Genomic DNA, 23,657 nt, shown 5'->3' with positions numbered 1-23,657 from the left:
CTCAACCCCCGCAATCACAACTAGGTAAGTACAATATACAAGACCGCTTGGTTGTCAGAGAAGCAGCTCCACAGAATACATGACTATTTGATCACGTGACTATATTGCAATTACTGTCCACGAGATATCTACAACGTTTATGACTGATCTCTTAATAAAAAAGTAAATCTTTAGTATGTTGATTAATGGTAATATACGTAAACACACACACGGGTGACATGTGATGACCCAGAGGTCATAACAGTCGTGTCACGAGTGATCGCTGGCATTCTTACCATAACAGGAGTGTTTTATTAAGATTTTTTTGTTAAATGCCATGAGGGCAGTTTTCACTCCTGTAAGGTTATCACTTCCTTCAGATGAATGTTCTTGGTGTCACCAGAAATTAGAGCGTATACATGGTCTCTCGGGGTCACTTGTGGTGAAGGTCTATATAATAATTGGTGAGTCTTGACTAATTAGGAAGAGTCACGGTCTCAGAGTGGGGTCTGCCGCCGGTGGCTGGACGGTCGTCAGCTCGAGCCCATGTCATGTGCAGATCTTCCTTTTTCTTTTTTCAACGTATTAATATAAATTCCAAACAAAGGAAATCAATTAATAAGTAGACGCAAGAAGCTGCAACATGGTTCCATATTATAAATTTTTTCTCATAATATTTCATATGGAAAAAGTAATATTTCCTTTTTAATAACAAAGAAACGAGCTGCAATAACACATACAGATGTTAAGAAAGATAATTACGACCAAGCCAGAACGCTACTGAATTTAATGGAAGGTTCTGGAGGTCCCAAACCGGAGCCCAACCAGGGTTTTACACCTAACCAGACCACACTCTGGCCTTCGGAAATGACGTTCACACTCGTACAATAGACTCAGATCACAATGTAATCACAATGACGTGATATATCAATGAATATCAGTTGGAGACAATGGAGTAGCTTGAACTCCACAAGTCACTACATTACCCCTAAATTATTTCCATTGATATATGATGTCATTCTGATTTTACTACAATGTTGGTTATTGTTGTGAATTTTAAGGAAGGTTTATTGTAGTAAATAATTTTTAAAGTTAAAGTGGTGAAGTATTATTAATAGTTTTAGTGGTAATTATTTAGAAGATTATTTCAGAAAATTATTTTGAAGGGTTATGGTGTTGGATTAATTCCTAGAATTATTGTGGTAGATTATTATGGAGGTTTATTATGGTGGATTATTCTGGAAAGTTATTGTTATTGGTTATTATAACAGGTTAATGTGATGTATTATTGCAGAGATTTATTGTTGTTGATTATTGAGGAGGGTTATTATAGTTTAATATAATTGAGGTTTATTGTAGTGGCTTATTAGGAAGGGTTAATGTGGGGATTTATTATGGAGAGTTATTGTGGTGGATTATTGTTTATAGTTATTTTCGTGAATTAATATGGAGGATTCTTGTGGAATATCAGGAAGGAAATTATTGTAAGAAATTATTATTGTGAGTTATTGTGGATGGTTATTATGGTGAGTTATTGTGGATGATTATTAAGATGATTATTAGATTTCATAATTATGGATTTTATTGGCGTTAATTATAATGAGGAAAAATTTTGGTCGATTATTAGAGAGGGTTATTCTTGTGGCTTATTATGAATGGTAACTGTTGAAGATTACTATAGAGAGGTATTATCGTGGATTTCTATGAAAGATTATTGTGATGGCTTATCATGGAGGATTATTCTCTTGTATTATTATGGATTTTTATATGGGTTATTATTATGAAGGATTACTCTGGTGGGTTATTATTGCGGGTTATAGTGCTGGATTATTAAAAAGGGGTATTGTTGAGGATTATGAGAGACGGTTATTATTGTGGCTTATATCTGGAAAGTTATTTTTGTGATTATTGTGGAGGGTTATTTTGGTTGACTATTGCTGAGTATTATTGTTGAGGAGTATTAGGCACGGTTATTGTAGTAGACAATTATTGAAGGTTATTTTGAAAAATTAATATGGACATTTATTGTGTTGGATTAATATTTAGAGTTATTGTGTTGGATTATTATTTAAAGCTATTGTGTTGGATTATTATTTAGTGTTATTGTGTTAGATTATTAATTAGAGTTATTTTTTTGGATTATTATTTAGAATTATTGTATTGGATTATTATTTATAAGTTTTGATTTGAATTAATATTTAGAGTGATTGTGTTAGATTATTATTAAAAGTTATTGTGTTGGAGTATTACAAAACGTAATTCGGTTGATTATTATGGAGTATTATTTTTGGGTATTATTGTGGAGGGCTATTTTCGTGGATGAATAAGATAAGTTATTTGAGTGGATAATTTACAAATGGAATGCATTTGGAAGTGATGTGGTGGAGGCAGACTCCAAAACAGGGTTACAAATGTAGATATGATGGAACCCAATAGGCCAAAAAACATGTGAGTCAGCTGATTGACAGGAGAGATGTGGGACCAAAGAGCAGTAGCTCAACCCCGCAATCACAACTAGGTAAGTACAATGTAGATGACCACATGGTTGTCAGGCAAGCAGCTCAACAGTATACATGACCACTTGGTTGTCAGACAAGCAGCTCTACAGTATACATAGCCACTTGGTTACCACCCAAGCTAATTACAAAAGCATATGACCATGATGATGCAGGACCACCAACTCTACATGACCACGTGGCTGTCAGTCCAGAGAGCTCTACAGTATACATGACTATGTGATCACGTGGCTCCCTGACAATAAACTGGCTAAGTGGTATCACGTGAAACTAGATATCACGTAATATCATGAACAGTGATTATGACTGATATCTTAATAAAAAATTCTTCGAATGTGGATTAATGGTAATATAAGTAAACACACACATGGGTAACCTCTGATGACCCAGAGGTCATAACAGTCGTGTCACGAGTAATCGTTTTCATTCTTACCATAACAGGAGTGTTGTATTAAGATTTCTCTGTTAAGTACCATGAGGGCAGTTTTCACTCCTGTAAGGTTATCACTTCCTTCAGATGAATGTTCTTGGTGTCACCAGAAATTAGAGCGTATACATGGTCTCTCGGGGTCACTTGTGGTGAAGGTCTATATAATAATTGGTGAGTCTTGACTAATTAGGAAGAGTCACGGTCTCAGAGTGGGGTCTGCCGCCGGTGGCTGGACGGTCGTCAGCTCGAGCCCATGTCATGTGCAGATCTTCCTTTTTCTTTTTTCAACGTATTAATATAAATTCCAAACAAAGGAAATCAATTAATAAGTAGACGCAAGAAGCTGCAACATGGTTCCATATTATAAATTTTTACTCATAATATTTCATATGGAAAAAGTAATATTTCCTTTTTAATAACAAAGAAACGAGCTGCAATAACACGTACAGATGTTAAGAAAGATAATTACGAAAGATAATTACGACCAAGCCAGAACGCTACTGAATTTAATGGAAGGTTCTGGAGGTCCCAAACCGGAGCCCAACCAGGGTTTTACACCTAACCAGACCACACTCTGGCCTTCGGAAATGACGTTCACACTCGTACAATAGACTCAGATCACAATGTAATCACAATGACGTGATATATCAATGAATATCAGTTGGAGACAATGGAGTAGCTTGAACTCCACAAGTCACTACATTACCCCTAAATTATTTCCATTGATATATGATGTCATTCTGATTTTACTACAATGTTGGTTATTGTTCTGAATTTTAAGGAAGGTTTATTGTAGTAAATAATTTTTAAAGTTAAAGTGGTGAAGTATTATTAATAGTTTTAGTGGTAATTATTTAGAAGATTATTTCAGAAAATTATTTTGAAGGGTTATGGTGTTGGATTAATTCCTAGAATTATTGTGGTAGATTATTATGGAGGTTTATTATGGTGGATTATTCTGGAAAGTTATTGTTATTGGTTATTATAACAGGTTAATGTGATGTATTATTGCAGAGATTTATTGTTGTTGATTATTGAGGAGGGTTATTATAGTTTAATATAATTGAGGTTTATTGTAGTGGCTTATTAGGAAGGGTTAATGTGGGGATTTATTATGGAGAGTTATTGTGGTGGATTATTGTTTATAGTTATTTTCGTGAATTAATATGGAGGATTCTTGTGGAATATCAGGAAGGAAATTATTGTAAGAAATTATTATTGTGAGTTATTGTGGATGGTTATTATGGTGAGTTATTGTGGATGATTATTAAGATGATTATTAGATTTCATAATTATGGATTTTATTGGCGTTAATTATAATGAGGAAAAATTTTGGTCGATTATTAGAGAGGGTTATTCTTGTGGCTTATTATGAATGGTAACTGTTGAAGATTACTATAGAGAGGTATTATCGTGGATTTCTATGAAAGATTATTGTGATGGCTTATCATGGAGGATTATTCTCTTGTATTATTATGGATTTTTATATGGGTTATTATTATGAAGGATTACTCTGGTGGGTTATTATTGCGGGTTATAGTGCTGGATTATTAAAAAGGGGTATTGTTGAGGATTATGAGAGACGGTTATTATTGTGGCTTATATCTGGAAAGTTATTTTTGTGATTATTGTGGAGGGTTATTTTGGTTGACTATTGCTGAGTATTATTGTTGAGGAGTATTAGGCACGGTTATTGTAGTAGACAATTATTGAAGGTTATTTTGAAAAATTAATATGGACATTTATTGTGTTGGATTAATATTTAGAGTTATTGTGTTGGATTATTATTTAAAGCTATTGTGTTGGATTATTATTTAGTGTTATTGTGTTAGATTATTAATTAGAGTTATTTTTTTGGATTATTATTTAGAATTATTGTATTGGATTATTATTTATAAGTTTTGATTTGAATTAATATTTAGAGTGATTGTGTTAGATTATTATTAAAAGTTATTGTGTTGGAGTATTACAAAACGTAATTCGGTTGATTATTATGGAGTATTATTTTTGGGTATTATTGTGGAGGGCTATTTTCGTGGATGAATAAGATAAGTTATTTGAGTGGATAATTTACAAATGGAATGCATTTGGAAGTGATGTGGTGGAGGCAGACTCCAAAACAGGGTTACAAATGTAGATATGATGGAACCCAATAGGCCAAAAAACATGTGAGTCAGCTGATTGACAGGAGAGATGTGGGACCAAAGAGCAGTAGCTCAACCCCGCAATCACAACTAGGTAAGTACAATGTAGATGACCACATGGTTGTCAGGCAAGCAGCTCAACAGTATACATGACCACTTGGTTGTCAGACAAGCAGCTCTACAGTATACATAGCCACTTGGTTACCACCCAAGCTAATTACAAAAGCATATGACCATGATGATGCAGGACCACCAACTCTACATGACCACGTGGCTGTCAGTCCAGAGAGCTCTACAGTATACATGACTATGTGATCACGTGGCTCCCTGACAATAAACTGGCTAAGTGGTATCACGTGAAACTAGATATCACGTAATATCATGAACAGTGATTATGACTGATATCTTAATAAAAAATTCTTCGAATGTGGATTAATGGTAATATAAGTAAACACACACATGGGTAACCTCTGATGACCCAGAGGTCATAACAGTCGTGTCACGAGTAATCGTTTTCATTCTTACCATAACAGGAGTGTTGTATTAAGATTTCTCTGTTAAGTACCATGAGGGCAGTTTTCACTCCTGTAAGGTTATCACTTCCTTCAGATGAATGTTCTTGGTGTCACCAGAAATTAGAGCGTATACATGGTCTCTCGGGGTCACTTGTGGTGAAGGTCTATATAATAATTGGTGAGTCTTGACTAATTAGGAAGAGTCACGGTCTCAGAGTGGGGTCTGCCGCCGGTGGCTGGACGGTCGTCAGCTCGAGCCCATGTCATGTGCAGATCTTCCTTTTTCTTTTTTCAACGTATTAATATAAATTCCAAACAAAGGAAATCAATTAATAAGTAGACGCAAGAAGCTGCAACATGGTTCCATATTATAAATTTTTACTCATAATATTTCATATGGAAAAAGTAATATTTCCTTTTTAATAACAAAGAAACGAGCTGCAATAACACGTACAGATGTTAAGAAAGATAATTACGAAAGATAATTACGACCAAGCCAGAACGCTACTGAATTTAATGGAAGGTTCTGGAGGTCCCAAACCGGAGCCCAACCAGGGTTTTACACCTAACCAGACCACACTCTGGCCTTCGGAAATGACGTTCACACTCGTACAATAGACTCAGATCACAATGTAATCACAATGACGTGATATATCAATGAATATCAGTTGGAGACAATGGAGTAGCTTGAACTCCACAAGTCACTACATTACCCCAAAATTATTTCCATTGATATATGATGTCATTCTGATTTTACTACAATGTTGGTTATTGTTCTGAATTTTAAGGAAGGTTTATTGTAGTAAATAATTTTTAAAGTTAAAGTGGTGAAGTATTATTAATAGTTTTAGTGGTAATTATTTAGAAGATTATTTCAGAAAATTATTTTGAAGGGTTATGGTGTTGGATTAATTCCTAGAATTATTGTGGTAGATTATTATGGAGGTTTATTATGGTGGATTATTCTGGAAAGTTATTGTTATTGGTTATTATAACAGGTTAATGTGATGTATTATTGCAGAGAGTTATTGTTGTTGATTATTGAGGAGGGTTATTGTAGTTTAATATAATTGAGGTTTATTGTAGTGGCTTATTCGGAAGGGTTAATGTGGGGATTTATTATGGAGAGTTATTGTGGTGGATTATTGTTTATAGTTATTTTCGTGAATTAATATGGAGGATTCTTGTGGAATATCAGGAAGGAAATTATTGTAAGAAATTATTATTGTGAGTTATTGTGGATGGTTATTATGGTGAGTTATTGTGGATGATTATTAAGATGATTATTAGATTTCATAATTATGGATTTTATTGGCGTTAATTATAATGAGGAAAAATTTTGGTCGATTATTAGAGAGGGTTATTCTTGTGGCTTATTATGAATGGTAACTGTTGAAGATTACTATAGAGAGGTATTATCGTGGATTTCTATGAAAGATTATTGTGATGGCTTATCATGGAGGATTATTTTCTTGTATTATTATGGATTTTTATATGGGTTATTATTATGAATGATTACTCTGGTGGGTTATTATTGAGGGTTATAGTGCTGGATTATTAAAAAGGGGTATTGTTGAGGATTATGAGAGACGGTTATTATTGTGGCTTATATCTGGAAAGTTATTTTTGTGATTATTGTGGAGGGTTATTTTGGTTGACTATTGCTGAGTATTATTGTTGAGGAGTATTAGGCACGGTTATTGTAGTAGACAATTATTGAAGGTTATTTTGAAAAATTAATATGGACATTTATTGTGTTGGATTAATATTTAGAGTTATTGTGTTGGATTATTATTTAAAGCTATTGTGTTGGACTATTATTTAGTGTTATTGTGTTAGATTATTAATTAGAGTTATTTTTTTGGATTATTATTTAGAATTATTGTATTGGATTATTATTTATAAGTTTTGATTTGAATTAATATTTAGAGTGATTGTGTTAGATTATTATTAAAAGTTATTGTGTTGGAGTATTACAAAACGTAATTCGGTTGATTATTATGGAGTATTATTTTTGGGTATTATTGTGGAGGGCTATTTTCGTGGATGAATAAGATAAGTTATTTGAGTGGATAATTTACAAATGGAATGCATTTGGAAGTGATGTGGTGGAGGCAGACTCCAAAACAGGGTTACAAATGTAGATATGATGGAACCCAATAGGCCAAAAAACATGTGAGTCAGCTGATTGACAGTTGAGATGCGGGACCAAAGAGCAGTAGCTCAACCCCGCAATCACAACTAGGTAAGTACAATATAGATGACCACATGTTTGTCAGGCAAGCAGCTCAACAGTATACATGACCACTTGGTTGTCAGACAAGCAGCTCTACAGTATACATGGCCACTTGGTTACCACCCAAGCTAATTACAAAAGCATATGACCATGATGATGCAGGACCACCAACTCTACATGACCACGTGGCTGTCAGTCCAGAGAGCTCTACAGTATACATGACTATGTGATCACGTGGCTCCCTGACAATAAACTGGCTAAGTGGTATCACGTGAAACTAGATATCACGTAATATCATGAACAGTGATTATGACTGATATCTTAATAAAAAATTCTTCGAATGTGGATTAATGGTAATATAAGTAAACACACACATGGGTAACCTCTGATGACCCAGAGGTCATAACAGTCGTGTCACGAGTAATCGTTTTCATTCTTACCATAACAGGAGTGTTGTATTAAGATTTCTCTGTTAAGTACCATGAGGGCAGTTTTCACTCCTGTAAGGTTATCACTTCCTTCAGATGAATGTTCTTGGTGTCACCAGAAATTAGAGCGTATACATGGTCTCTCGGGGTCACTTGTGGTGAAGGTCTATATAATAATTGGTGAGTCTTGACTAATTAGGAAGAGTCACGGTCTCAGAGTGGGGTCTGCCGCCGGTGGCTGGACGGTCGTCAGCTCGAGCCCATGTCATGTGCAGATCTTCCTTTTTCTTTTTTCAACGTATTAATATAAATTCCAAACAAAGGAAATCAATTAATAAGTAGACGCAAGAAGCTGCAACATGGTTCCATATTATAAATTTTTACTCATGATATTTCATATGGAAAAAGTAATATTTCCTTTTTAATAACAAAGAAACGAGCTGCAATAACACATACAGATGTTAAGAAAGATAATTACGAAAGATAATTACGACCAAGCCAGAACGCTACTGAATTTAATGGAAGGTTCTGGAGGTCCCAAACCGGAGCCCAACCAGGGTTTTACACCTAACCAGACCACACTCTGGTCTTCGGAAATGACGTTCACACTCGTACAATAGACTCAGATCACAATGTAATCACAATGACGTGATATATCAATGAATATCAGTTGGAGACAATGGAGTAGCTTGAACTCCATAAGTCACTACATTACCCCTAAATTATTTCCATTGATATATGATGTCATTCTGATTTTACTACAATGTTGGTTATTGTTGTGAATTTTAAGGAAGGTTTATTGTAGTAAATAATTTTTAAAGTTAAAGTGGTGAAGTATTATTAATAGTTTTAGTGGTAATTATTTAGAAGATTATTTCAGAAAATTATTTTGAAGGGTTATGGTGTTGGATTACTTCCTAGAATTATTGTGGTAGATTATTATGGAGGTTTATTATGGTGGATTATTCTGGAAAGTTATTGTTATTGGTTATTATAACAGGTTAATGTGATGTATTATTGCAGAGAGTTATTGTTGTTGATTATTGAGGAGGGTTATTGTAGTTTAATATAATTGAGGTTTATTTTAGTGGCTTATTAGGAAGGGTTAATGTGGGGATTTATTATGGAGAGTTAATGTGGTGGATTATTGTTTATAGTTATTTTCGTGAATTAATATGGAGGATTCTTGTGGAATATCAGGAAGGAAATTATTGTAAGAAATTATTATTGTGAGTTATTGTGGATGGTTATTATGGTGAGTTATTGTGGATGATTATTAAGATGATTATTAGATTTCATAATTATGGATTTTATTGGCGTTAATTATAATGAGGAAAAATTTTGGTCGATTATTAGAGAGGGTTATTCTTGTGGCTTATTATGAATGGTAACTGTTGAAGATTACTATAGAGAGGTATTATCGTGGATTTCTATGAAAGATTATTGTGATGGCTTATCATGGAGGATTATTCTCTTGTATTATTATGGATTTTTATATGGGTTATTATTATGAAGGATTACTCTGGTGGGTTATTATTGAGGGTTATAGTGCTGGATTATTAAAAAGGGTTATTGTTGAGGATTATGAGAGACGGTTATTATTGTGGCTTATATCTGGAAAGTTATTTTTGTGATTATTGTGGAGGGTTATTTTGGTTGACTATTGCTGAGTATTATTGTTGAGGAGTATTAGGCACGGTTACTGTAGTAGACAATTATTGAAGGTTATTTTGAAAAATTAATATGGACATTTATTGTGTTGGATTAATATTTAGAGTTATTGTGTTGGATTATTATTTAAAGCTATTGTGTTGGATTATTATTTAGTGTTATTGTGTTAGATTATTAATTAGAGTTATTTTTTTGGATTATTATTTAGAATTATTGTATTGGATTATTATTTATAAGTTTTGATTTGAATTAATATTTAAAGTGATTGTGTTAGATTATTATTAAAAGTTATTGTGTTGGAGTATTACAAAACGTAATTCGGTTGATTATTATGGAGTATTATTTTTGGGTATTATTGTGGAGGGCTATTTTCGTGGATGAATAAGATAAGTTATTTGAGTGGATAATTTACAAATGGAATGCATTTGGAAGTGATGTGGTGGAGGCAGACTCCAAAACAGGGTTACAAATGTAGATATGATGGAACCCAATAGGCCAAAAAACATGTGAGTCAGCTGATTGACAGGTGAGATGCGGGACCAAAGAGCAGTAGCTCAACCCCGCAATCACAACTAGGTAAGTACAATATAGATGACCACATGGTTGTCAGGCAAGCAGCTCAACAGTATACATGACCACTTGGTTGTCAGACAAGCAGCTCTACAGTATACATGGCCACTTGGTTACCACCCAAGCTAATTACAAAAGCATATGACCATGATGATGCAGGACCACCAACTCTACATGACCACGTGGCTGTCAGTCCAGAGAGCTCTACAGTATACATGACTATGTGATCACGTGGCTCCCTGACAATAAACTGGCTAAGTGGTATCACGTGAAACTAGATATCACGTAATATCATGAACAGTGATTATGACTGATATCTTAATAAAAAATTCTTCGAATGTGGATTAATGGTAATATAAGTAAACACACACACACGGGTAACCTCTGATGACCCAGAGGTCATAACAGTCGTGTCATGAGTAATCGTTTTCATTCTTACCATAACAGGAGTGTTGTATTAAGATTTCTCTGTTAAGTACCATGAGGGCAGTTTTCACTCCTGTAAGGTTATCACTTCCTTCAGATGAATGTTCTTGGTGTCACGGGAAATTAAAGCGTATTCATGGTCTCTCGGGGTCACTTGAGGTGAAGGTCTATATAATACTTGGTGAGTATTGACTAATTAGGAAGAGTCACGGCCTCAGAGTGGGGTCTGCCGCCGGTGGCCGGACGGTCGTCGGCTCGAGCCCACTTCCCTACTATCTCTCCCTTTTTCTTATTTCAACCTATAAATATTAATTCCAAACACAGGAAATCAATTAATACGTAGACACAAGGAGCTGCAACATGGTTCCATAATATTATTATTTTCTCATAATATTTTATATTGAAAAAGTATTATTTCTTATTCAATAACAAAGAAACGGGTTGGAATAACACATACTGATGTTGAGAAAGATTATTACTAAAGATAAGTCGACCAAGCTAGAACTCTACTGAATTTAATAGAAGGTTCTGGAGGCCCCAACCTGGATCCCAACCAGGGTTTTACAAGCAACCCGACCGCACTCAAGCCTTCGGTAATGGCGTTCACACTCTTACAATAGACTCAGATCACAATGAAATCACAATGACGTGATATATCAATGAATATCATTTTGAGACAATGGAGTGACTTGAACTCCAGAAGTCACTACATTACCCTAAAATTATTTCCATTGATACATGATGCCATTGTGATTTTACTACAGTGAGGGTTATTGTGGTGAATTTTAAGGTAGGGTTATTGTAGTAAATAATTTTGATGATTATTGAGGTCTATTATGCTGGATTATTCTGGAAAGTTATTGTTATTAGTTATTATAACTGGTTGTTGTGGTGAATTATTACGGAGAGATATTGTTGTAGATTAATGAAGAGGGTTATAGTGGTTTAATATAATTGAGGGTTATTGTAGAGGCTTATTAAGAAGAGTTAATATGGGGAACTATTATGGAGAGTTATTGTGGTGGATTATTGTTGATGGCTATTTTGGTGAATTAATATGGAGTGTGACGGTAACGCATTGGTGTTCGGCTGTTCAAAGCTAGGGGTATGGCCTCGTCACATAGAATTAAAAAAAAAATAGAAAATCTGGAACTTCGTCTGTGGTAAGGTAAGGAGAAGACACACAAAACACAAGTAAATTTTAACAATGGAATTTTAATTACGTTAAATAAACAAAACATGAATAAAATGGACATACAAATTCGTATAATAAAATCAATCAATCAAAATAATAAGAATAATTAAATGGCAAAATGAAAAGTTACGTTAAGACAAGTGAGCAATAACAAGAAGTGCAAATAACGTAAGTATTGGTGCAGGAATATTGGCTTTAAGCTATCACCTCTCTTAGTACACGTAAGCCAAAGCTTTAGTCTACCAGGAATAAGTGTTAACCGTATGAAAGCACTGAATATTCTGAGGACTGAGGTCGTGGCGGCCCCAGACATCAAGTGGTATGGTGGGTGGAGTGCAGTTGCAGCCAGACCGGCGGCCAATCAGCGAGGAGCCGGCAACAAGACAGGTAGTTTGGCGGTTTGAGGTGAAGCAGGTGTCCCTGGCTGCATACGTTTTGCGCTCTGGCAAACCTTGCTGGTGTTGTTGTCGTTGTTGGACATTTCTTCTATAGTAGTTTTATATAGATGTATCGACGTATTTTTGGAGGGAAGAGCAGGCTCAATCTCTTGAAGGAGATTATCGTCACAACTCTCCCCCGAAGCCTGCGGTTCTGGAAGAAGTACGTCGTTATGTGGTGGAGTAATAGATGGAGTCGCTTCTACTTCATAAACTCTGGAGAGATCATGGGCTAAGATGTTGTCGGAATCTTGGTATAACGTGTCTCCAGGTTGACTTTCTACAGTTAGCAAGCCCATAGTAGAAGACGTTGAGATGAGAAGTGGGCGTGCTGCAGGAGGTGTAGGGTGGTGTGGTCCGTGTTGATGGTGGACCGTGCACTTTTCAGGTGTGGAGTGAAGTGCTGGAGCTTCAGGATGATGAAGAGTAGCTCCTTGCCAATTGTTCCGTAGTTCCTTGTAGCAATAGTCGCTGACAGGTGTATTCTCCTCGCCTCGTTGCTGCATCGCGACACCACCAACGTCGGTACCACTGGCGTCGACATGGAGGATGAAGGGCTTATCTGACGAGGTGAGAGTGGAATTAGAATAGGGCAAAGGAGCACGATTATTATCCTGAAAGTATTTGGGAAGATCATTAAGGATTTCGGAATTAGAAAGCGCTGACTCCTTGTCAGTGCTTTCGGGAGGAGAAGCTGGGAAGGTCTCACTGTGGATGTAGGGTTCTGTGAAGGTAGAACAGTTAGTCAGGACAGTGGGAGGAGTACCATTATATTGCTTCAGGAGGTTGACGTGGCACAGCTGGGTCTTTCGCCGCCTATCTGGAGTCTCTATGACGTAGTTGTTGTTATTTCTGCACTCTTTGACGCGGTAGGGTCCTGAAAACTTGTTTTGTAAAGGTGAACCTGGGATAGGGAAGTATGCTAGAACGAAGTCTCCCGGCTTGAATTTTCTTACTTTACTGGTCTGGTCGTAATGAGTCTTCATCCTCTCCTGGGCTTTCAATAGATTATCATGGGCAAAACGGTGGACTCTCTCTAGAATGTGTTGCAGGTTTTGAAGAAACTGGGGCACATTCTGATGCTCACTGAAGGTGGCATCTCGGAGAGAGTCTTTGAAAGCCTTAAGGGGAGTACGGCACTTACGGCCGTAGAGCATCTCATAAGGAGATACTCTTAGGGACTCATTGGGGAGACTTCTGTAAATACACATTATAAGGTCGATTTGCTTATCCCAATCCTTAGAGGTTTCACTACAAAACTTTTTCAAGAGTGCTTTGATTGTCTGATGACTACGTTCAAGAGAACCCTGTGAAGCAGGATGATAGGGGCTGGACAATACCTGTTTGATGTTGAACTCCTCCAGTGTCCTTTTGAAGAGATCACTGGTGAAGTTGGTACCACAGTCGCTCTGAATCTCCCTGGGAAATACGTATTGAGTGAAGATCTTCAATAGATGTTTTACAACCGTAGCAGCCGTGATGTTCTTCACTGGAACTGCTATGGGAAATCTGGTGGTAGGACACAGGATGGTTAGGATGTAGGCGTTACCTGAACTGGTCCGAGGTAAAGGACCAACACAGTCTATTATGAGTCTGTGGAAAGGTTCCGCAGGCACCTGTATGGGAATCAGTGGCGCTCTGGGAATGGAGATGTTCGGTTTGCCTGCCATCTGACATGTATGACACTGTTTTACGTACTGTTTGACGCTATTTACCATACCTGGCCAGTAGTAGTCTTGACGAATTCCATGGTAAGTCTTGTTGAAGCCGTAGTGGGAGAGTGCTCCGTGGGCCAGGTGTAGAATAGTGGGCCGCAGGCTGGTAGGAATCACAAGTTGTTCGATGTTGGCCCAATCGTCCTCCTCCTTCAGTTTACTGGGTCTATATCTGCGGTAGAGCAAGTCGTTCTCTAGGAAGAACCCAGGAATACTGTCGGGTTGAGTCTCAGCCTGGAAAAACAATGGTGTTAAAGTAAGATCTTCCCTCTGCAACTTACGGAACTCCAACTTGGTCAGATGCGGGGGTAGTTTCTGAGGGTCTTGAGGGACAGCGGTAGCAGTAGGGTCAGCTGGCTGTAGACGTGCGGCTTGTGCACGGGTGGTCACGAGAACCGGAGGAGAAACTTCATCACTCTCTTGAACCTCTGCTGGAACATACGCTAGAATAGGGTTACTTGGCACAGAGTTACACACCTGGGGTTTGTCCATGACGATCAGGTTGGTCGGTTGCAGGTCTTCTGCCAAGTCGTTGCCTAGGAGAAGTTGCACTCCAGGCATGGGAAAAGGCTTTTCCCTGACGGCGACTTGGACTTCTCCGTTCACGTAGGGATAATCCAGGTGGACTCTGGCGAGAGGGTATGGAGTGGTAGCAGTGAGGTCAGTGATGAAGACAGTTTCTCCGGTGTAGACGATGTTGGGCACAGCCGACTTCAAGATGATCGATTGAAGAGCCGCTGTGTCCCTCAAGATCTTCAATTTGAAACGTCCCTCCGGATTTGAACCGTTGGCAGAGACAGTTCCAGTATACAGGTGGTTACTGAAAAGAGAAAGATCATTAACATTAACACCAACATTCATCACAGGCTTACCGGACTTAGGAGGAGTTGGTTTGGGTTTCTGTGGGTCAGTGGTTCCCTTGTATTGAGACTTACCACACTTGTCTATGGTATGTCCATAGAGTCTACAATACTTGCAGTACAGTTGTGAACCAGCTTGATCGGGGCTCACTTTCTCATAACTGTACCACGACTTCTTACTGGAGGATGGTTCGGGTGTCAGCCGGTGGATGAGGCTGTAAGTGTCAGCCGACTTAGCACACTTCAGGTAGTCGGTTTCTTCTTTATCTGCTAAGTAGAGGCGGACAGGAGGCGGCACACGTCTCAAGAATTCTTCAACTAGCATCAGGTTGACGAGTTCTGTAAAAGTAGAGACATGTGCTGCTTCCAGCCATTTCATGAAATATCTCCGTTTTGTGTTAGCAAACTCAAGGAAGGTAGTGGTACTTGCCTTCAGGTGGTCACGGAATTTCCTTCTATAACTTTCAGTAGAGAGGAGGTAGGCGTCCAACACTGCTTGTTTCAGAGTGTGGTAGTCATTCTCAGACGCCAAAGTACTGAGTGTGACTGCAGCTCTACCTGTATGATGGACTCTGAGAAGTGTGGCCCATTGGTCGACAGGCCAACTGAGTTGATTAGCAAGGGTTTCAAAGGTGGTAAAGAACACATCAACTTCTGCTTCTACAAAGGATGGCATTAACTTACTTGCATGTGATATATTAAAACTGACGGGAAGATTGGCAGTAGCTTGCTGGCGTTGAGTGAAGTGTGAAGTTTCCAAGGCGATTTCGCGTTGACGACACTCTAGAGCCAGAGTCGCTTGTTGCTTGTCATGCTCGCGTTGCATCTCCAACTCGCGTTGTTTTGTTTCAAGCTGTACTCTCTCACGTTCATGGAGCAAGGCGACCTCACGTTCGTGGAGGGCGAGTCAACGTTCGTGTTCTTCTCTCCTCAAGGCGGCCTCGCGTTCGTGTTCTTCCCTTCGTATGGCAGCTGCTCGTTCTTGTTGTTCACGTTCAATCTTGGCCAGCTCTAGTTTGAGTTTCATCGTTGCCAAGTCAGTTTTATCTGCAATATAGTAAGTTTCATGAGTTTCAGAGTCTATCTTACCTTGCTCTAAATAGTAATCCAGCAACAGGTTGTGTAGGTCATTTTTGTTGGCTTGGTAGGGAACTTCTAGTTGGTACTCATGTGCAAGAGTTTGTAATTCAGTCCTCTTGGCACTACTTAAAGTCCCTATTTCACCTGCTGGATTTGCACGGAAAGCTTGGAGACGAAACATGGTGAAATTAGCAAATAAATGTAACACGAATATTCAATAGTGAATGTCAGAAACAGGACAACGTGGCAACTGGTACCTATCCTGTGAGATCTTTAACAATTAAAGTTAAGTACAAGATGTTAAATGATTAATGTAAATCAAGGGCGCAGGAAATCTTGTACCCGGTACTCATGTAAGAGGATAAGGGCAAGAAAATCCTACTAACAAATGAAACAGAGTTTCGAAAACAAATGAAACAGTTAATTGCCTCAAAAGTAAAATTGGTAGTCCAAGGATGTAGGCATACCTTGCCAAGTCTCTATAGGACATAAAGCAAGTTTTTCCTACTGAATTTAATATGATACTTACAGAATTAGCGAACTTTTGTGCTCTGAAAAAGTAAGCTAATTCCCTACCGTTGTATGTATCATCATCTCTGACTGACGTGTAGGGGTGCGAGGTGTCAACTGGTGACGAGAACTGCTGCTGAGGTCCCAATTCAGCAACTAAAGTTCGAGCTAGAGGAACTATGGCCCTCTTTGTCCTCCTACAGTCAGATTGCAGAAGATTGGTTACTCTTGACCCGGGGCAGACCACAGTACCAGGGTACCAATATGATGATCTGTCAAAAATGAGAAATATCCAAGGGACAAAGATGGTAAACACGAGTAATAACACGGAGGGAGAGATGACCAATTAAGAGTATGACTGCGGCCTACAGTCACCACGTAATCCAAAGTTGTTTCACCTTCACTATATGTTACTCTCGTAATGCACAATACACCGTACCATTTAAAAATGAAATTGAATATGAAAAATAGTAAAGCTACGTTAACAAAGTTAAATACGCTTACCATAAATTACCACTTGGCACCAGTACCTGAGTGAAGCTCCTAGGACAGGCCCCCATATAATATGTGACGGTAACGCGTTGGTGTTCGGCTGTTCAAAGCTAGGGGTATGGCCTCGTCACATAGAATTAAAAAAAAAATAGAAAATCTGGAACTTCGTCTGTGGTAAGGTAAGGAGAAGACACACAAACCACAAGTAAATTTTAACAATGGAATTTTAATTACGTTAAATAAACAAAACATGAATAAAATGGACATACAAATTCGTATAATAAAATCAATCAATCAAAATAATAAGAATAATTAAATGGCAAAATGAAAAGTTACGTTAAGACAAGTGAGCAATAACAAGAAGTGCAAATAACGTAAGTATTGGTGCAGGAATATTGGCTTTAAGCTATCACCTCTCTTAGTACACGTAAGCCAAAGCTTTAGTCTACCAGGAAGAAGTGTTAACCGTATGAAAGCACTGAATATTCTGAGGACTGAGGTCGTGGCGGCCCCAGACATCAAGTGGTATGGTGGGTGGAGTGCAGTTGCAGCCAGACCGGCGGCCAATCAGCGAGGAGCCGGCAACAAGACAGGTAGTTTGGCGGTTTGAGGTGAAGCAGGTGTCCCTGGCTGCATACGTTTTGCGCTCTGGCAAACCTTGCAGGTGTTGTTGTCGTTGTTGGACATTTCTTCCATAGTAGTTTTATATAGATGTATCGACGTATTTTTGGAGGGAAGAGCAGGCTCAATCTCTTGAAGGAGATTATCGTCACAGGAGGGTTATTGTGAAATATCATGAAGGAGGTTATTGTAAGAAATTACTATGATGAGTTATTGTGGATGGTTATTATTGTGAGTTATTGTGGATGGTTATTATTGTGAGTTATTGTGGATGATTATTAAGAGGAATATTATATTGCATAATTATGGATTTTATTGGGGTGAATTATTATGAGGAAAAATTTTGGTGGATTATTATAGAGGGTTATTCCCTGAGGCTTATTATGCTGGTAACTGTTGAAGATTACTATGGAGAGGTATTGTGGTGCATTCCTATGAAAGGTTATTGTGATGGATTATTATGAGGATTATTCTCTTGTATTATTATGGAGTTTTTTTTTGGAGGATTGTTATAAAGGATTCCTCTCCTGGGTTATTTTTGAAGGTTATAGTGCTGGATTATTAAAAAGGGTTATTGTGGAGGAATATTATGTACGGATATTATTGTAGCTTATATCTAGAGAGTTATTTTAGTGATTATTCTGGAGGGCTATTTTGGTTGACTATTGCGGAGGGTTATTGTTGTGGATTATTAGGAACGTTTATTGTAGTAGATAATTATTGATGGTTATAATGAATAATTATTATGGACATTTATTGTGTTGGATTAATATTTAGAGTTATTGCGAGTTATTACTCGCTTTGCATGTGAGAGGCCCCGGGTTCGATCCCCGGCACTTTCAAGTATGGTCTGCCCGAAACGCTCTGCCTAATAGTGGCTTTAGGTTTTGTATGTACTAGCTCTATCTATAAATCCATCAATGTATGTATCTCACCTTGTATGTATGTACTTTACCTGAACAAACATTTGATTTTGATTTGATTTGACGTTTTATTGTGTTGGATTATTATTTACAGATATTGTGTTGGATTATTACAAAATATAATTTTGGTTGATTATTTTGGAGTATAATTAATGGGGGGATTATTGTGGAGGACTATTTACGTGGATTATTATGATAAGCTATTTTGCGTGAATTATTTACAAATGATGAAGTAATGTGGTGGAGTCAGACTCCAAACAGAGTAACAAATGTAGATATGATAGAGATATGTGAATCTGCTGATTGACAGTTGAGATGTGGGACCAAAGAGCAAAAACTCAACCCCCGCTATCACACATAGGTTAGTACAATATACATGATCACTTGGTTGTCAGACAAGCAGCTCCACAGTATACATGACCACTTAGTTGTAAGACAAACAGCTCCATAGTATACATGACCACCTGCTTGTCAGACAAGCAGCTCCACAGTATACATGACCACTTAGTTGTCAGACAAGCAGCTCCATAGTATACATGTCCACTAGGTTGTCAGACAACCAACTCCACAGTATACATGACCACTTGGTCGTCAGAGAAGCAGCTCCACAATATACATGGCCACTTGGTTACCACACAAGCTAATTACAAAAACATTTGACCTTTTTCAAGCAGGAGCTGCATCTCCACATGACCACGTGGCTGTCAGTCCAGAGAGCTCTACAGTATACATGACAGTGTGATCACGTGGCTCCCTGACAATAAACTGGCTATGTGATATCACGTGAAACTAGATATCACGTAATATTATGAACAGTAATTATGACGGATATCTTAATAAAAAAGAGTTAATCCTTTGAATGTTGATTATTGGTAATACAAGTAAACACACAAACGGGTAACCTTTGATGACCCAGAGGTCATAACAGTCGTGTTACGAGTGATCGCTTTCATTACTACCATAACAGGAGTGTTGTATTAAGATTTCTCTGTTAATTACTATGAGGGCAGTTTTCACTCCTGTAAGGTTATCACTTCCTTTAGATAAATGTTCTTGGTGTGACTGGAAATTAAAGCGTATACATGGTCTCTCGGGGTCACTTGAGGTGAAGGTCTATATAATACTTGGTGAGTCTTGACTAATTAGGAAGAGTCACGGCCTCAGAGTGGGGTCTGCCGCCGGTGGCCGGACGGTCGTCAGCTCCAGCCTACCATCACATCCCAGCCTCATCAACGCTGTGCGCTATGAACAGAGGTCAACTATTTCACGTAGAAACGCATAGTGCTGTCGATGAGTATTATGACGCAACTGATCCTGACAATGAACAAAGTGATACTGGGGGTGAGAACTTTAATGAAGATGACGATCATGATGTTGATACCGGGTCTAATAAACTCTGTTTGAAGGAAAATAGTAGTGGAAATGATGAAAGTGATTGTGATAAAGAACAAAGTGAAACCTGTGACGCTTGTAGTGATAATGACGAAGTGCAACTGGACGTGGATGTCCGCCTCGGGCCGAACACGTCACATCCCAGATGGTTCCGCTGTGACAAATTTAAAGAAATGGTGACAAGTGATGTGCTGACTGAAGGGGAAAAAGAAGCCGTAATAAAGCACTACAACCGGTATCGGGATTTACTTGCTTTTCTGAAACTGCAGACTGATAAAGTACAAAAGAAAAATGGCGGCCACTGAATCTCATAAAAACAAGTACAGTGTCATCAAGATACTCAGTTGGAATATTGCTTCTCTTAGAAAACGGTATTCAGATCTCCATCATAAGGTTATGACTGAAGACATAGATATTGTCTGCCTCCAAGAAACCCTAACTCCCGCAGGTAAAACCCCACAGAATCTGCCTAGTTATCAGTTTTATAATCCTAGATAAAAAAAATACGTGTCTCATGTATGTTAAAAAAATCCCTGCCACATGAACCACTTCCCGCCCAACAACGAGAGGGGTTTCAATATCATGGTATCCGGGTACACGGTGGTAACTCTACACTTAATGTTTTGAATGCCTATGCTCCTACTGGCCTCCTCCAGTATACTGACCTACCTAATTTTGTACATACTGACTGTACAATATTAATTGGGGATTTAAATGCTAAACACAAACAATTAGGGGACCAACTCACAAACACCAACGGGAGAATATTGTTGGCACTTCTCGATGCATATGATGATGTTCAAATTATCAGTAAGAATCAACCAACGCAAATATATGGAGGTGTTCTAGATAGGTGCATTGGCTTTAACCTGTCATACACAACTCATGAGACTGGTATTATGGATGACTTAATGTCTGACTATTTAGCCATAACAGGTAACATACACGTGGCTAATGTTGACCTACCTGGCACTAAGCTGAGTAGACGCAGGCTAACAGTAAGGAAAGAGCAAGAAAAATTCTATATAGACAGCATAGCTCATTGGTTTAACAATTATGAGCCTGAGAAGGTACAACTGTTAACTTGTAACAGTTCTGTTACAAGTAATTAAGAATACCATTGTAAAGCTAACGATATAATCATATAACAAAATAATAACACTACAATGGTGGATATCATTGGGCACAATAGTTACTGAAAAATATCCTGATCCAGTGTACAGGAGCGAGTGGGTGGTAGAACACTTGAAACTTATTTAAGGTACAGCTAATCACCAAAATATTGCTTTGCCTGGGTAAATAGTTGAAATGGTGGAAATACATTAGGCAAAACTCGAACATAATATGGAAATCACTAAACTAAATTTGCTAATGATACTGCTCAATGACAAGCTTCTTATCACAGAAAATACGTAAGGTACAAAATAGATGAGCATCGCAGCACTTCTGTTCAACCCGAAGTCAAACAACTTCAAACACGCTTACTATTTACCATAACCTTTAAGCATTTCCACCCGCTACTAATAATCAATTATCTGCATGCGCAAGAAATAATCCTACTACAAAGCATTCCCACAATAATTAATAGTTTTCTGAACATAGGTCTCCACATTCGGTCCACCGCTGCCTTCCACCTGTCGTCGGCTGTGAAATAACCGGTTTCTACTCCCATGTTGCCTCCAGCCGGATACGTTAACCTTGGCTCCATAAGGGTTTATACATCACAGTATTAATTAATATCTAACTATTTTCTAGACTGAAATTTACATATTAATAAAAAACCCAAAACTCCTTGGCACTCAAAGGCAAAGTGACACAACTAACTAGAGATTACAGGATATTATCCTACTACTCATATTCCATCTTAAATAAATATACATAGGCCCATCCTTTAGTTCCAAATTATATTATGTTTTTATTTATTTTTATTTATTTATTTTTATATATACAAGAAGGTACATTGGGTGTGTGAGGATACATAGCATAGTGTTTACATTCTTGTAAAGCCACTAGTACGCGCAGCGTTTCGGACAGGTCCTTAATCTAACAGATTTTAATTTTAAGTAGGTAAATTCTAGCAAAAATTTATAAAATGATAACAGGTACATTAAAAGAAAAAATGAGATGAGAGAGATTAGTAGGCATATTAAAGCACATCAGTAGCTCTGATTGCATTGACAGCTTGATTGGTAATTTAACAAAGATTAATAGGCACAATGCAGCATATTGATATCACATATAAGAAGACAGCAATGATCACAATGGTAAAGTTGTTTAGATTAGGTACATAAAGTTTGGAAGATTACGTAGCACTAGAAACAGCACGAATATTACATATTAACCTCTGAATTATCATGTGCAAATCGTCATAAGAACAATTAAACATAATGCAGAACATTCTCGTATTCAAATTAAGCAATAAACACAGCCTTCTGGTATTGTTGCACACATCTTGCTGTGTTGCTTACCTCACATTTACTTATGTAAGGTACTAAATGTGCTTACGGCCCGTCACATTAATACTATCAATAATAAAATCATTTTCTCTGTTATGCAAATTACTTAAAAAAATTACATATGTAAATAGATATATGATATATCAAATTCTAGTTACGGCAATTGAACATAATTTAGTTCAATTGAACGCGGTTCGTCAACCAAGTATCCGGTAAGCCAAATGTTTCTAGTTCATAGTAGTCTTACACTCAACATCTGGGATAACCTAGATAGAATTCAATTCCTCCTGACCAATCAGAGCGCATCACTTGTGTGTCCTAGCCAATGAGGACGTGTCACAGGGAACAATGACGTGGCGCTCTTCTAGAGAGATATCAGTCTAGCGAGTGAGTTAGTAGGGTGTTGATATCACAGAAGAATCTGTTCATTAATTATAGCAAAGAGGTGCTATCTTGGAAAGTGACAATTAATCAGAGTTTGAACTTAAGCAGTCAGACACTGTGAGGGGGGGGGGGACATCTGTTTCGAAAACATCGTAACCAGAACAAAACAAGATGATTGGTGTAGGTCTGTGAGGTAAGGTAACACCTCAAATAACTCACTGTTTAAGGTGAGTTCTCACCTCACACATTGATTCCCCCAGTTCCAGCCCCGCTCCTGTGCCTGGTAAGACCACTACGTGCTCACCATAGCCCGTGCTACTTGGAACTTTTTGTTCCGAGTTGCTGAATTTAAACCAACAACAGCAATATTGATTCCCTTTACGGGCTATTCATGCCCGTGCCACCTCTTGAGTGGCTTAATCTTCATCAATCAATTTATTCCCAGGTAACGAGATTGAGAAGGTCTTGTTCACCAGACCACACACTAGAAGGTGACTGGACGACGACGTTTCGGTTCGTCCTGGACCATTCTCAAGTCGATTGTGACTTGAGAATCGACACAATCGACTTGAGAATGGTCCAGGACGGACCGAAACGTCGTCGTCCCTTCACATTCTAATGTGTGGTCTGGTCAACATACTTCAGCCACGTTATTGTGACTCGTCACCTGCTTGAGA

This window comes from Procambarus clarkii, chromosome 4 (assembly GCF_040958095.1).
Source record: "Procambarus clarkii isolate CNS0578487 chromosome 4, FALCON_Pclarkii_2.0, whole genome shotgun sequence".
In the NCBI taxonomy this organism is placed as follows: domain Eukaryota; kingdom Metazoa; phylum Arthropoda; class Malacostraca; order Decapoda; family Cambaridae; genus Procambarus; species Procambarus clarkii.
The sequence above is the reverse complement of the archived record's forward strand: the minus strand, read 5'-3'. Positions refer to the sequence as shown.